This window comes from Apus apus, chromosome 3 (genome assembly GCF_020740795.1).
Source record: "Apus apus isolate bApuApu2 chromosome 3, bApuApu2.pri.cur, whole genome shotgun sequence".
Classification (NCBI taxonomy): Eukaryota; Metazoa; Chordata; class Aves; order Apodiformes; family Apodidae; genus Apus; species Apus apus.
In genome coordinates, this window is record NC_067284.1 from 61,094,360 (window position 1) to 61,106,913 (window position 12,554).

Sequence of the window (12,554 nt, forward strand, 5' to 3'; positions counted from 1 at the left end):
GATACGTGGTGGTGCTTGGAGAACCCCATCTCTGAAGGAGTCCTTCAGAGAGACTGAGGAAGACAACCAAGCCATAAAAAAAAAAACTTCAACAACTTTGGTATTTTTTTAAATGATTAGATGAACTGACAGAAATGCAGAAGATAATTATTTGCACATGCACACAGACACATGCACCAGGAAGAAAATTATTTTCCAAAAATAACCACTTTTTATTTATAGCTCTTTCCTCCCTCCCCCCCTTCCTTTCTTCTGAAATGAAGCACAACATTTACATACAGGGCAAGGAGATCTGATGATGAATAACTATTTCTTGTGCAGACTAAAGTCCTCATTAGACCTGCCAACAGGGATAGATGTCTGGACTTAGTGGAGCACCAGAATTAGCAAGTATCATTTAACTGTCTGAAGTCTTTATCTAACAGTAGATGATCTTCTAGAAGTTCTGCGGGATTTTTTTTCCCCCAAAGCATCTAAATGGTAACAGGCCTGATTTATTCTATCTACAAAATGTCATGGGACAGAAGCAAAGGCTTAGCTTACACTTCAGCTACACGCTATTCATTTTGGCTCCTGACTCCCACCTCCTTGATCACTTCCCAGCCAAAAAGATATGTATGATGCTGACCCTGGGGGAGGTAGAGCCATGTTACCATTTGAATTTTACAGAGGGAAGAACCAAGGCATGCTGACTTCTGTCAGCTTGTCTGTCTCCCAAAGGCCTTTCTATAAACCTCTGTGGATCTGTGCACTGACTCAAGATCCCTCAGAAAATTTTGGGCAGAGCAGAGAAGTGACAATGCTCATTGCCATGTAATCTCTACATGATGCTCTGAGACCAGGGTATGGACCTGTGGGGGACCTGCATCCTTCTAGCACTAACTTCTGCCAAAATAAAGTAGTTGCTAGTCATGAAGCTGCCTTTCCTTTCCCAGGAGCCCACAAGTTTTTGTGCTGCCCTCATCTACCTGGCAGGATAACCTTTCTCCCCATTGCCTGGGGTCACACTACCACCACTTAGCAAAAGTGACTTTGCAGCTGTCAGGTAGGGGCTACCCCAAATGCTGAGCCTAGGCTGGTTACACAGCTGCAGCAGTTGCCTGTGACCACTTGTCTTGTGGCGGAGGTGCTTGTTGTGTCCTGAGTGCTGGACAGTGGTATTGGACGATGATGAAGGCAGAGGAGGCAACTGGTTATAAAAGAGAAGCCTCCCTTCTCCATAGTGCACAGAAAACCTTTCACAGTTGCCACAAAGAGGAAAGAGGATCACGGGACAAAGGCCACGGCTGTGTTTTAGAAACATATTCTTTAGGTTGGTGTGCATGTATTTTTAGTCTTGAAGAGTACAGAGCTAAACTTTAAACACAAATAGCTCTCCACTCACATAACATCCTTGCTAACAAAACACTCCCACAGCTTAGGCTCTCTGAAGGCTTCTGGAGCAGAGCTGTTGATCAAATGAAAGCCATGACTCAGGTGTGTATGCACTTCTCCACAATGTGAAGTCAAGATTTGCAGTGCTTACACAGGATTCTCTCTCTGCACAAGGCATGTCATGTCACGTGTGAAGCAGCATCCTAGGTCCACTGCAATAAAGACGAGGCAGGTTGTTGTCCAGAGCAGAAAGATGCAGATGAGGCAATGTGTCCTCTTTCTTCCCACTTGCCCCTGACTGGGCAGGAGGAGGAAAGGATGAGGGAAAGATTTGCATTCCTGTGCATTCATGTGCGTTCATGTGTGTTCCTGGTTTTTACTTTGTTTAGGTTTTCTTGAATGGTAGGCAGAGTCCAGTCACTGAGCTCTTGTTCTCTGTTGCCTTGCAGTGGGAGTTGTTGGTCATTTGATACAGCCCCAGTTTCACTGTCCCTGCATCCCTGAGTGCTGTGATTAACATTCATAGCCAAGAAGCTCTGGGTGAAGAGCTCCGGAACCACAGCTCTCTCCTTGACTGCCTGCCCAGAACAGAGATAGAATTGTGCTATGAGGAAAGTTACTCGCTCACAGCCAGGCTTCATTCATTCTGGTGATAAACAGGAGTGTAGGGTCAAGGGTGTTCAATTTTTCCATCTGTACTTCGAACATGCACAGTTAAGAGGTTAGTAATATGTCATCCTTTCTTCATCCTGTTTTCCCTTGGCGGCCATGCTGTACATGGATGAGCCTGGGCAACTAGGTGATACTTGTTTGTTTGCCAAAAGTAACATTAGATTGTGATAGCACCTGTTGACTCTAAAGGACCAATTCTGCTAAGCGTGTATGGTTTCCTGAAACATCAAGGTGGAATAGGTTTTGGTTAAAAATAACTGACCTCCCTGCGCTGAGGAAGAAGAAATGTCTTCCTGGGAAGACATTTTTAACCACAGAAGCTCATGGGATTCACTGGAGATCAAGGCCAGAAACCCATCATGGGGATAAGCCAAATGATTTCCTTTTGCTATCAGACCTTCTCAAGTCAATCACCTTTTTGGTCTTTCTCTGGTCTGAAGGGAAATGTATGTTTTGAGGGGGAGAGACATGTGGGAACCATCCGATCAATGAGAGGCAAGCAGTGGTGAGTGTACATGTGCATGATTGCAAACAAACATTTACTGTGAAGCTGATGGATTCTGAGAAAGGCAGGGCTGCAGCCAGGGCTGCATCTCTGGTCTAATGATAGCTTGTTATGCACAATTAATTGTTTCCTTAGCCTGAATACAGTCCAGGATAAAAGAAGGTTTTGTTTTTGATTTTTACAAGACCAAGATGTCATCATTAAAATGACTACTATAGCTGGGCAACTGTACATTTCTGCCTAGGCAGGCTATAGGAATAAAGCAAACATACTTACCCCTATTGCATCTTAAGAGGACTTTCTGTCCCTGCGCAATGGTCTTTCTTAGGATGTTCAAAGTATTAAAAGAGGACAGATTTTCCTGCAAAAGCAAGACACAGACAAGTCTGATCCCTAGCACTGTATTACAAACAGGAGAACAGAACTAGCATGGAAATGTATGTAATTTCCTTGCCCCTTACATTTAGTACCTTGAGTGCTTGCACCAAGAGGGGGCTAGTCAAGGGCCATGTATCATCAAAAGTGGCCAGAACTGTCTTTATTTAAAACTCCATGTAACCAAATGAACTTTTCTCAGCAGAGGAAAGACAGATACATGCTGAGTCTTGTTTATACCCACAATAACAGGCACATATTCGTAACTTTTTATAGATACAGTCTTGATTCTCTGGGTGTGGGTTCATCTGTAAGGATTTATCCCACAGTTGGTCTAGTTAGCTCCCAAAATTGAGTGATCATGGGAAGCTGTGTAGTGAAAATAACTTGTGAGAATCAAAAAAGAAAAATGCTCAGCATGTCCAGGCTATTAATAAAAGTGAGTGCTGCAGAGCCCCATATAGGCTTGCTGCATCAAGGACACAGAAATAGCTCTTCAAACCACTTTGACTCTTCCAGACAACACAGTGGCTCTAGCTCATGTTGAAGTTGCAACATTTTGGCATCTCTCTGCAAGAGGAGCTGGTCCAAACCTGCCCTAGGGGTGCGGTTACAGGATGGCCTTCCTCCCCCTGAAGCAACATGGAGCACCCTGGAACTGTCCCATGGAGACTGAAGGCTTTGCTTGGCTATGCCCATAGTTGGCTTTGGAGAATCCCAGCCTGTAACACAGTCAGGCTTCTTCCACGCTTTTACCCATGAACATGCACACTTCTTTAATCCAGCGCCAAGCTTCCTATTTCTTCATGAAACACTTGTAGTATCAATTTCCAGTCTTTGCACTATGGGAGGAATAACTAGCCAAGCTGTAATGTTTTCCGTTGTGTACTTAACTTTGTATGTCTGGTGTGCCATTGCCAGAACTTTTCTTTTCAGTTCTGTGGCCTAAGAAATGCATACACAAGTGAAACAACTCATTCAAAGTGATGCCTTCTCCACCACAATGTTAAAGAGCTGTGCACAAACAAATTAGTGCCCTTCTAACAGAATGCTGCTATAAATATAGTGGATCTGTGATCCACATCTTACAGTCAAATCCCAGCCCCCACCCTCTGCTTCCGTCGGTATTGTACCAATGCCAAATCATCAAATATTCAGAGAAACAGGATAGGCCACAGCTGTAAGCCAGCAGTGACATCTTGTGTGCTGGGTTGTTTTGGTTTTTTTTAATGTGAAAGACAGGAGTAGTGTAATACTGAAACTGCATTGGCTAAGAAAATAAATGGATCAGACAAATATAGCTGGGCATATGCTGAGTGTGGGTAGGGGTTTTTAATTTCCCTTCTTCAAAACAAGATCTATAATAAGATGTTTCCTGGCTCGTGTGTGAGTGTTTTTAATAGCTTCATTATTTTTTTTTGTGCTGGATACTTTTGGATGTGGTTGCACTAGCCAAGTCCTGCACAGTAGCTACAGTGAATATTGTTTTACAGCTCTGAGCTGAGAGTACAGTACATGCCATAAAATATCCTGCAAGTCTGCTCTGTCAACAGGTGTGCATGTTAGCAGCCTTTCTTTCCTAACTGAAGCAGCATCAGGGATGGAAGGGGAAAGAGGCTTTGTTTGCAGGAGAAAAGCACGCTTCTCGGCAGCTGGACTGTGACTGTTGGAGCAGCGGAGAGTGTGCTTCTATTTTATCTTCCTCTGCAGTCATAACAGGTAGCCGGGTTGCACCTTGGCCTTCTCCCTCACCGATCCCAAATCCTGTCCATTCTGGCTCCGGACTCTTCTCGGAGTGCCAGCAGATCACGTGGCTGTGCAGCAAACAGGAGCTGCTCCAGGATGAAGGGGCAAGAGGAGCTGCTAAGCAGAAAGCTTGACAGTGTCACACACACACGCATGCTGGCAGCAGGACTTCTCTGAAACCACTCTTCACATAAGCTTTACTGAGTCAGTATTGTGTTCTTCATCTCTTAAGCTGAGCTAATTCAGATTTATATTCACCATCCTTGCCCCATGTTACAAAGGCAGGATGCCTGGATAAGTCACAATGTGCAGCAGCACAGAGCCCAGGTTTCTCCATAGTGTCAAGAGCTGGTGAGTCACCTATGGATAAAGTAGGGCCTCAGGGCTGGGGTAACTCATGTATGGTGACCCCGGCTTGCACTGGGTTTTAAAGTACTTCCAATGTACTTATCAGAAGCCCTAGGAAATGTTTATACTTGCTTAAAATCTCATTTTCAGATGTCATTTGAATGATGAATCTCAGCTTTCACTTAAAATTATCACATACCCAGCCTTCACAGCTTTGACCTAGGTGGCTCAAAAACCTGAAGGTGTATCCAAGGTATGCTCTTATTTTAATCCCCACCAGTTATATTTTTAAAGCCAGCGTCATGGATGGGAGAGGCCTGAATTGCAGCCGTCTTCAGTCTGGAGCCAGTTCCCATGTCTCAGGTAGGACATTTCTAAGCCTCTTGCATAAGACTTGAACTTTAATTTTACATGAGTCAGCACTGAAATGATATTATGAAAAAGATAAACATTGTACTAGAAATGTGGTCCACAAGAAAAGATTAAACTAGCAAGACCTACTGAGACTGAAAGAAGAGAAAGATGAGGGAAGGACATGTCTCCAAGGCACAACATGCCATCTGAGAGGGGGAGATATGTTTCTGCTGTTGACTGAAGACTCTTGCATCCCACCTCCGTGGGATCCAGTACAGGGACATCCCTGATTGAAAAGGGACAACGGGGCAGTCGGCATTAGCTCTGGCTCTGACGAAGACTTCAGTGAAGAAATATTTTACTTCTTCTATATCTCTGCTCCTCATCTCAGGAATGGGAACATCACCTTAATTCTGCTTTATACATGTTAACAGACCAAGTAATCAGATGCTGTAATTTCAGTCCCTCTGATGTGTAAATTGATAGCTTTGAGTGGATGCAGAGTCAGACGTCAAAAGTGGCTTTAGGAAAAACTGATCATGAGTGTGGGCTCTTCCTCAGAGAGAGAAGGACAGACACCTCCCTGATCAGCTGCCGCTGTTTTCTTCTGCAGGCAATAAGGCACATTCCCCCTGTGCCTCTGAAGCAGTTAAAAGAGGGTGAGAGGAGAAACAGAAGCCAAACCATGCATTTCTATGAGGATACAATTCACCCCTTTGTCTTCAATACCAGCTACCACTATGCTTTTGCCGCTTCATCCCCAGTGCAATCCCAGCTCTGATTAGCTGAGACTTAACAGGCCTCTTTGCAGGGTGTGTGTGTTGACCAAGGTGTTTGGAATCAGCTTTACAAAGGGTGTCTGGCCCCCTCTTCCCTTTGTATCCAGCCCAGCCATGATCAGCTGCTGGGACAAGGAGAGCTGGGAGCAACTGCAATGGCAGCTGCATCACTGAAGAGCGCACACACCTCTTCTGCTTGGCTTTGGCCTCGGTTATCCTGCTGCTGGTCCCATGGCCATGCTGCCATCCTATAGCAGTTCTGCCAGCCTCATGGCCATGCCACTGGCCTGTACTGAGCAATCGGTTCCCATTTTTCTCAATTCCATCTTTGTGGACACCTCACACTAGCCTGAGATCAAGCTAATGCAATGAGACCATTGAATCTGTGAATGCCTGCATGCAAAATATTCTAGATAAACAATAATTAGCTTTGCCTTTACTTCTGTTACTGCTGCAGCATCATCCTGTCTCATGTCAACTGTCGCCTTCCCCTAGTCAACATTTTGGTTTTCCAGGAGGTTGTGCTGTCACATAGCAAAGAACATGTTTATACAGATTATCTCCAATTTCTAGCAACACCTGCTCACTTGCTTTAACCAGATTTCTCAAATAGGGACTAATTAGCAGTTCCTTAGAAGCCTAGCTCTATCCAGGCAATGGCTTTACCTCTCAATTGGTATTCCTTCTGCAGGAAAGCACATTAATTACTATACTAGGAAAAGCTGAATGAAGCAGGAAACCATTTTCATGCCTAAAACTAATAAAAGAAGAAGGCAGAGCTCACTAGACCTGGACTTCCTTGCTCATGCAAGGGCCTATGTGGTGAATTTTCTTCTCTGCATCCTTGAATGAAAGCGGTATTTTATCATTTCCAAGGGCTGTGGGTGAGGGCCATGTGGTACTGCTCCACCAGGGTTTGAGCCCAGTAGCTCAGGGCAGTGCTTGTGCCACCCCAGCAGTGGCACAGAGCTAACTCTGACCACTATGGTGGCTTGAGACTGAAGAAAGCCCCTGTAGCATCCATGCTGGAGCCTTTTTGGGTTTTTTTGGTTTTTTGGGTTTTTTTGCAAGCATAACTATGTGCAAAGCTCTGACCATAGTTGGGTATCAACTACAGTTTGGGAGTTAATTCTACTGTTTGTTGAGAACCAGAGGATTGTGATGAAGTTAAGGAAGTCTCCTGGTATCCTGGGAAGCAGGTGAGAGGTGTTATGATGCTGCAGGTAAGTGTGCCCAGGCACACAATATGTGTGACTGCTCAAGATGCCAGGACATCTTCATCCCTGCTACTAACCACCAGCTCTGCTGAAGCTTTATAGTAAAGAAACCTCTTTTGGAAGCCTTCCGCTTTCCTCTCCTGCAGGAATGGATGAGGTGCAGCTGCCTCGCTTGTCTGTTCCCAGTCCCTGCCTCCTTGTGATAGGCAGGGATAACCCTTCTTTTCCCATGACACATTCCTGGAGGTGTTTCTGTTTCCTTTCAACACCCTTATCCATGAAATCAATCCTTTTTTGATAGCTGTGGTTTGGTGGCTTCTACAGCAGTACAATGTTTAGGCAAATATGCATTTTGGGGAAGTGATTTGTACTGAACTGATGCCCTTACAGGCTGCTATACACTGCCCACAGAGCACAAGGTGAGAAGGCACAGCCAGTTTCACCTCCCCATGTTTGAGGCCATGCAACCACATCTCATCCCTAATGTACTGAGTCTGCTAACTTGTTTTTTGGCTAAAACATGTTTTCCAGGCAGATAGCCAAACTGGCTTTGACCATCTCAAAAGATGAAGACTGCTGTTTCCTTTGGTGTTTGTCTCTGACTCTCAAGCTTATGCTGTTGATGTATTTCTGACTTAGTTTGTCCAGCTTCAGTCTACAGCTTTTTATTTTTGTTCTCCTTTTTCTGTCAGAGCCTTTTAGTGCCTCGAGTCATGTGCTCATGCACAGTAATTGAATCCACTGGCTGAGTAAGATAGATGTCTCTCCAGATGTCTCCCCATAGGCATCTTCTCCAGCTCTGAAGCTGCTTTTGTGGCCTGATTCTGCCCTGTTCTTAATTTTACTGTTTCTCTTTGCAACCATGGGCACCAGGACACATATGCTGCGCTTTGGGTCCAGGTTAAAACTCTTCTGAATGTGTATGTAGAGATCTTGTTAACGCTTTGTGCTACAGCCTCACTTGCTGTTCATCTGCGATTTTCCTGTATCTCCTCCTCTGATTTCCTCTCCCACCTGTATCACACAGTACTCTTGAAGACTAAAAGGAGCAGATAAAAGCATAATTTCAAAACTCATTTAAAGAAACAGTATTTTTTCCCCAATACAATCTATGTGGAAATCACCGTAAAGTAAAAGTGAGGCCAAACAGAGCAAAATATCCACAAATAATAAAGACATCTGCAGGAATAACCATATATATTTTAAAGAGCATTTAGAAAGCTGTAAGTCCTTAAACTCTCTGGCAGTCTTAACTTGTGGGTGCTTCAGAGAAGTTCTGCCTCAGTAAAGTTGTTCGGGAGTGTTTTGTGCAGTGAAACATCTGGCAGTGCTGATTGCCAGGCCAAGGGAAAGAAGGAAAAGGACCAACAGCCTCAGCCACCATGGTACCTCCTACATATCTATGCTTTCTGTCATGTCCCTTGGAGCGAGATGTGTGACCTTCCAGAGAGCAGAAATCGCTATTTCCCCCACTAACCTAGTTTATTTACATGCATCATTTAACATGCCTTGTAAAATTGTATAGACTCATTTCTGTAACCCAACATTGAGCTATTTGTTAGTTAAATGTTCCCCAATAGGGACCTTAGGAGAGCTAATTGTACATAAGAGGTTTGGGGGTGGAGCAGTGGGAAGCATCCACATATGCTTTAAATACTGAAATTTGCTTATTTTATTTATGTTTAGGCTTGTTTCTGCAGATGCACATGAGCAGTGATATTGATAAAATCTCTGGTGATCACGTCAATGCTTTGCAAAATGTGATGGGGATTTTTTGCATCAAATACTATCCAGTATCTCAGCAGACTTACAAGCATTACAGTAGACCCCAGGTGCAAGTCTGGCAGGACTCGTAAGGGCTCATATGAAGTTGTCCATCATGACTTTGCATAGGGAGGCAGGGAATGAAATGAAGCAAATCTTACCCTCCTCCAAGACCTGGAGGCCAAGAAGGTTAAGGAGCACCTGAGTGCTATAAATTGTATGGAGTGCAAGAGGACGGAGGAGCTCTGCTTCTTGTCCCGTGGGGGGCCTTTAGCATGCCAGTCACCATGAAATTAGGACAACTTCCAAGACAGACTGATGAGTAGTTATTTTTTCTGCTGCTGCTGAAGCCACTGGGAAAATCTGATTGATCCAGGATGTCATGTCAGAGCCTAATTCTCTTTTCTGCAAACATCCATATGCTCGTGTTCAGTGCTTAATAAAAGATAAGCTCCAGCAAATGGGAAAATGTGCTGCTTAAGACCTTTATTCACTTTCTTAAGTGCTTTGCTGGGTCTGGCCCCACACAATGCGTCAAGCAGCCATTAGTCTCATCTTTTATCACTGCGTTATAGATATCTCCTTGGAGACAACCTTTTTAACACAAAGCTGGTTTTTTGGTTTGGTTTTTTTTGGAGGGGAAGCCACCCTGTGCATATGCACTTACTAATAATGATGTGTTTGGGTGATGTTCTGACTTTCTGCTCTGAGGAAAAGAAGGGAGGGAAATATGATGGTCTTGTGTTCTGGTTTGGTGGGTTCTTTGGTAGCAGGGGAAGGGTGCCAGGAGTGGCTCTGGTAAGAAGCTGAGAAGCTCCCCTTGCTCCAAACCCAGCCAAGGAGCCATTAGAGGGACAAGAGATGCCCCTCAGCGATTAACATATGAAAGAATCAATGTAATGCCTGAGCAGAGAAGGGCTTGAGGGGAGAAGAGCTCTGCTGGAGGATGAGAGCAGTGCCGGGGAAGGAGAGCGGTGCTGGTGGTTGGTGAGAAAGAACTGGAAGAAGGTGCCCTAGCAGAAGTTTCCCTGCAACCCATGGTGAGATAGCAGGCTGTCCCCCTGCACTCATGGAGGAACGTGGTAGAACATTCCCTGGGGGCACCAGGAGGGGTGAACTTGGCCAGTGGACTTGGATTTTGTGACCAGTGGATTTGCTGCCAGTGAACTCTGATTATGCAGCTTTGGAAGACCCTGGCACGAGGGGATTTTGTTCCCGAAGCAGCCCGTGACTCTGTGAGAAGCCCATACTAGAGCAGCTTGCTCCAGACCTTGTGGGAAGGACTCACAAAGGAGAGGTTCGTGGAGGACTCTCTCCCATGGGAGGGATCCCGTGGGAAAGCAGGGAAGGACTGTAAAGAATCCTTCTTCCTGAGGAGGATCGTGCAGCAAAAACCACCAGCCTGTGAACTGAGCCTAAGCCCCATCCCCTGTCCCCCTGTGCTTCTGGGGGAAAGGAGGGAGAGAAACCGGGAACAAAGTAATTCGGGCTGGGGAAGAAGGGAGGAGTGGAGTAGCATATGCAAGCCCTGCTCTTTGTGTTGTCTGTGTCCTGTGTGTGTTTGATTAGTGTGAAAATTAAATTATTATTTTTTCCCCAAGTTGAGTCTGTTTTGCCCGGGACCTTAATTGGTGAAGAACCCTCCTTGTCCTTTGTCTCAACCCATGAGCTTTGTCCTCATCCCAGAGTGTGTGTGTTGGGGGGGGGGAGTTGAGTAAGCAGCCATGGGGCTGTTCCTTTGTCGTCATATTGGGTCCAAAACCATGACATTATTGGTGAGCCAGCCAGGAGAGAGAGACAAAGAACCATGATATCTTGGGACAGGCACAAAGTCTTCAGATGCCTGAATTGGGAGAAGCTGCAGAAAGCATTTGTGTGTCAGGGCTTGGCAGCCTGGTAAGATACTAAAAGGTAAAGCAAACTGTACAACAATGGAAAATGCTGAGCTCCCTGAGTAATTAAAGATTGTGTAAGGTGGTCACATGGCTTGCAAGGATTATTAATGCAGTCACATTTGCATTATATAAAGGGTAATTAAAATACAGCCCGCTTACCATTGATTACACCCTTTGCCTGGCATTGGTAGCAGTGGGTGCAGAGCCAGGCTGCAAAGGTGGCTCGAGAGGCAGCAGCTGCCAACAAGAGGACAGGCTATGGGGCATCAGGATGCCCAAGATGGCAGGACCACTGCTGTGCCATGGTTGTGGACAAATCCTGGGTAAATCTCCATGCAGACTGCATCCTCTCCCTGTCATCATATGCTGCAGCCTCCAGAACTTGCCTAGGAGAGCATTTTGGATTCTAGCAAACATGGGGAGCAGTGGGGTTGTAAGCATCCTGAGGTCTCTTTTGGATCTTGATGGAAAGCCAAGCTGGCTGTGGATTACAGATTGGTGCACTTGAAGAAACTTTGCCAGGGTAACCTGAGAAAAAAAAAATAATTAAAAAAAAATCTAACATGGGAGAAGGGCTACAACCACTGTGTAGCCAGGATCCACCCTTAGCCCTAAGTGAAATACGTTGGTTTTGCCAGCCCTGCTCCATATGGACAGGCATCCAAGCCCCATGGGTATCACACGATGTTCTCAAGAGCATGAGGTGGTACAGGTCAGTGAAAAGCAGCTTCCCAAGGCAGCACAGAGCAGACCCAGGCTGCAGACACCAGCCAGACCCATCGTGATTCTCAAAGCCAGTTTTGTTGACAATAAGGTATGAAAGATGTGAGCAAGTCTAGCTGTGGCTTTCTGGCAGCCCCATCTTAAAGAGGAAGGGCAGCTTCACTGGTATGATGCTGCATGTGAAAGTGTGTGCCAAGAGTATTTGCTTTTTCTGTTGCATAAGGTACCTTTTGGTGCAGAAGAGGCGTCCAAGTGGAGCTGGGGAGGCTTGGTGTCTGCAGGATGCTCTGCTTCTTGGAGCTCTGTGCTGTCTGCTCCTGGAAGGGCTTGCAAAAGAAATGCCTCAGACCTATGTACAAGGTTATTGGGATGCTGTGAGCATGCCATGTCTCTGTCTTCCTGGTTATTTCCCCAGGACTCCTGTCTTCAGTGCAAAGGAACTTCTCTGGCAGCAGCAAAGACAGTGCCTCTGAGGGACCTGGAGATAAGAGTGCATGTGAAAATGAGCTGGACCAGCTCTTTTCTCCATGGAAACATGATTGGCACTCAGCTGCTAGACCCAGTAAATACAATTATGGCTGTACACCTAGATGTGTTTAAAAAAAAAAAAATCAAGTTGGTGTAAATGAAAATATAGCTGATCCTTTAGTATTGTTGGGGCTATTTCTTTGTTTTTTTGCAGTGCCAACTATATACCATACCCCTTGTAGGGAGTGTGTGTTGAGTGATGTTTCTCCCACTGTACTGTGGTACACCACCCCTGCCCTGATGTGGCAAACCCTGCCTGGTCCTAGCATCAGTC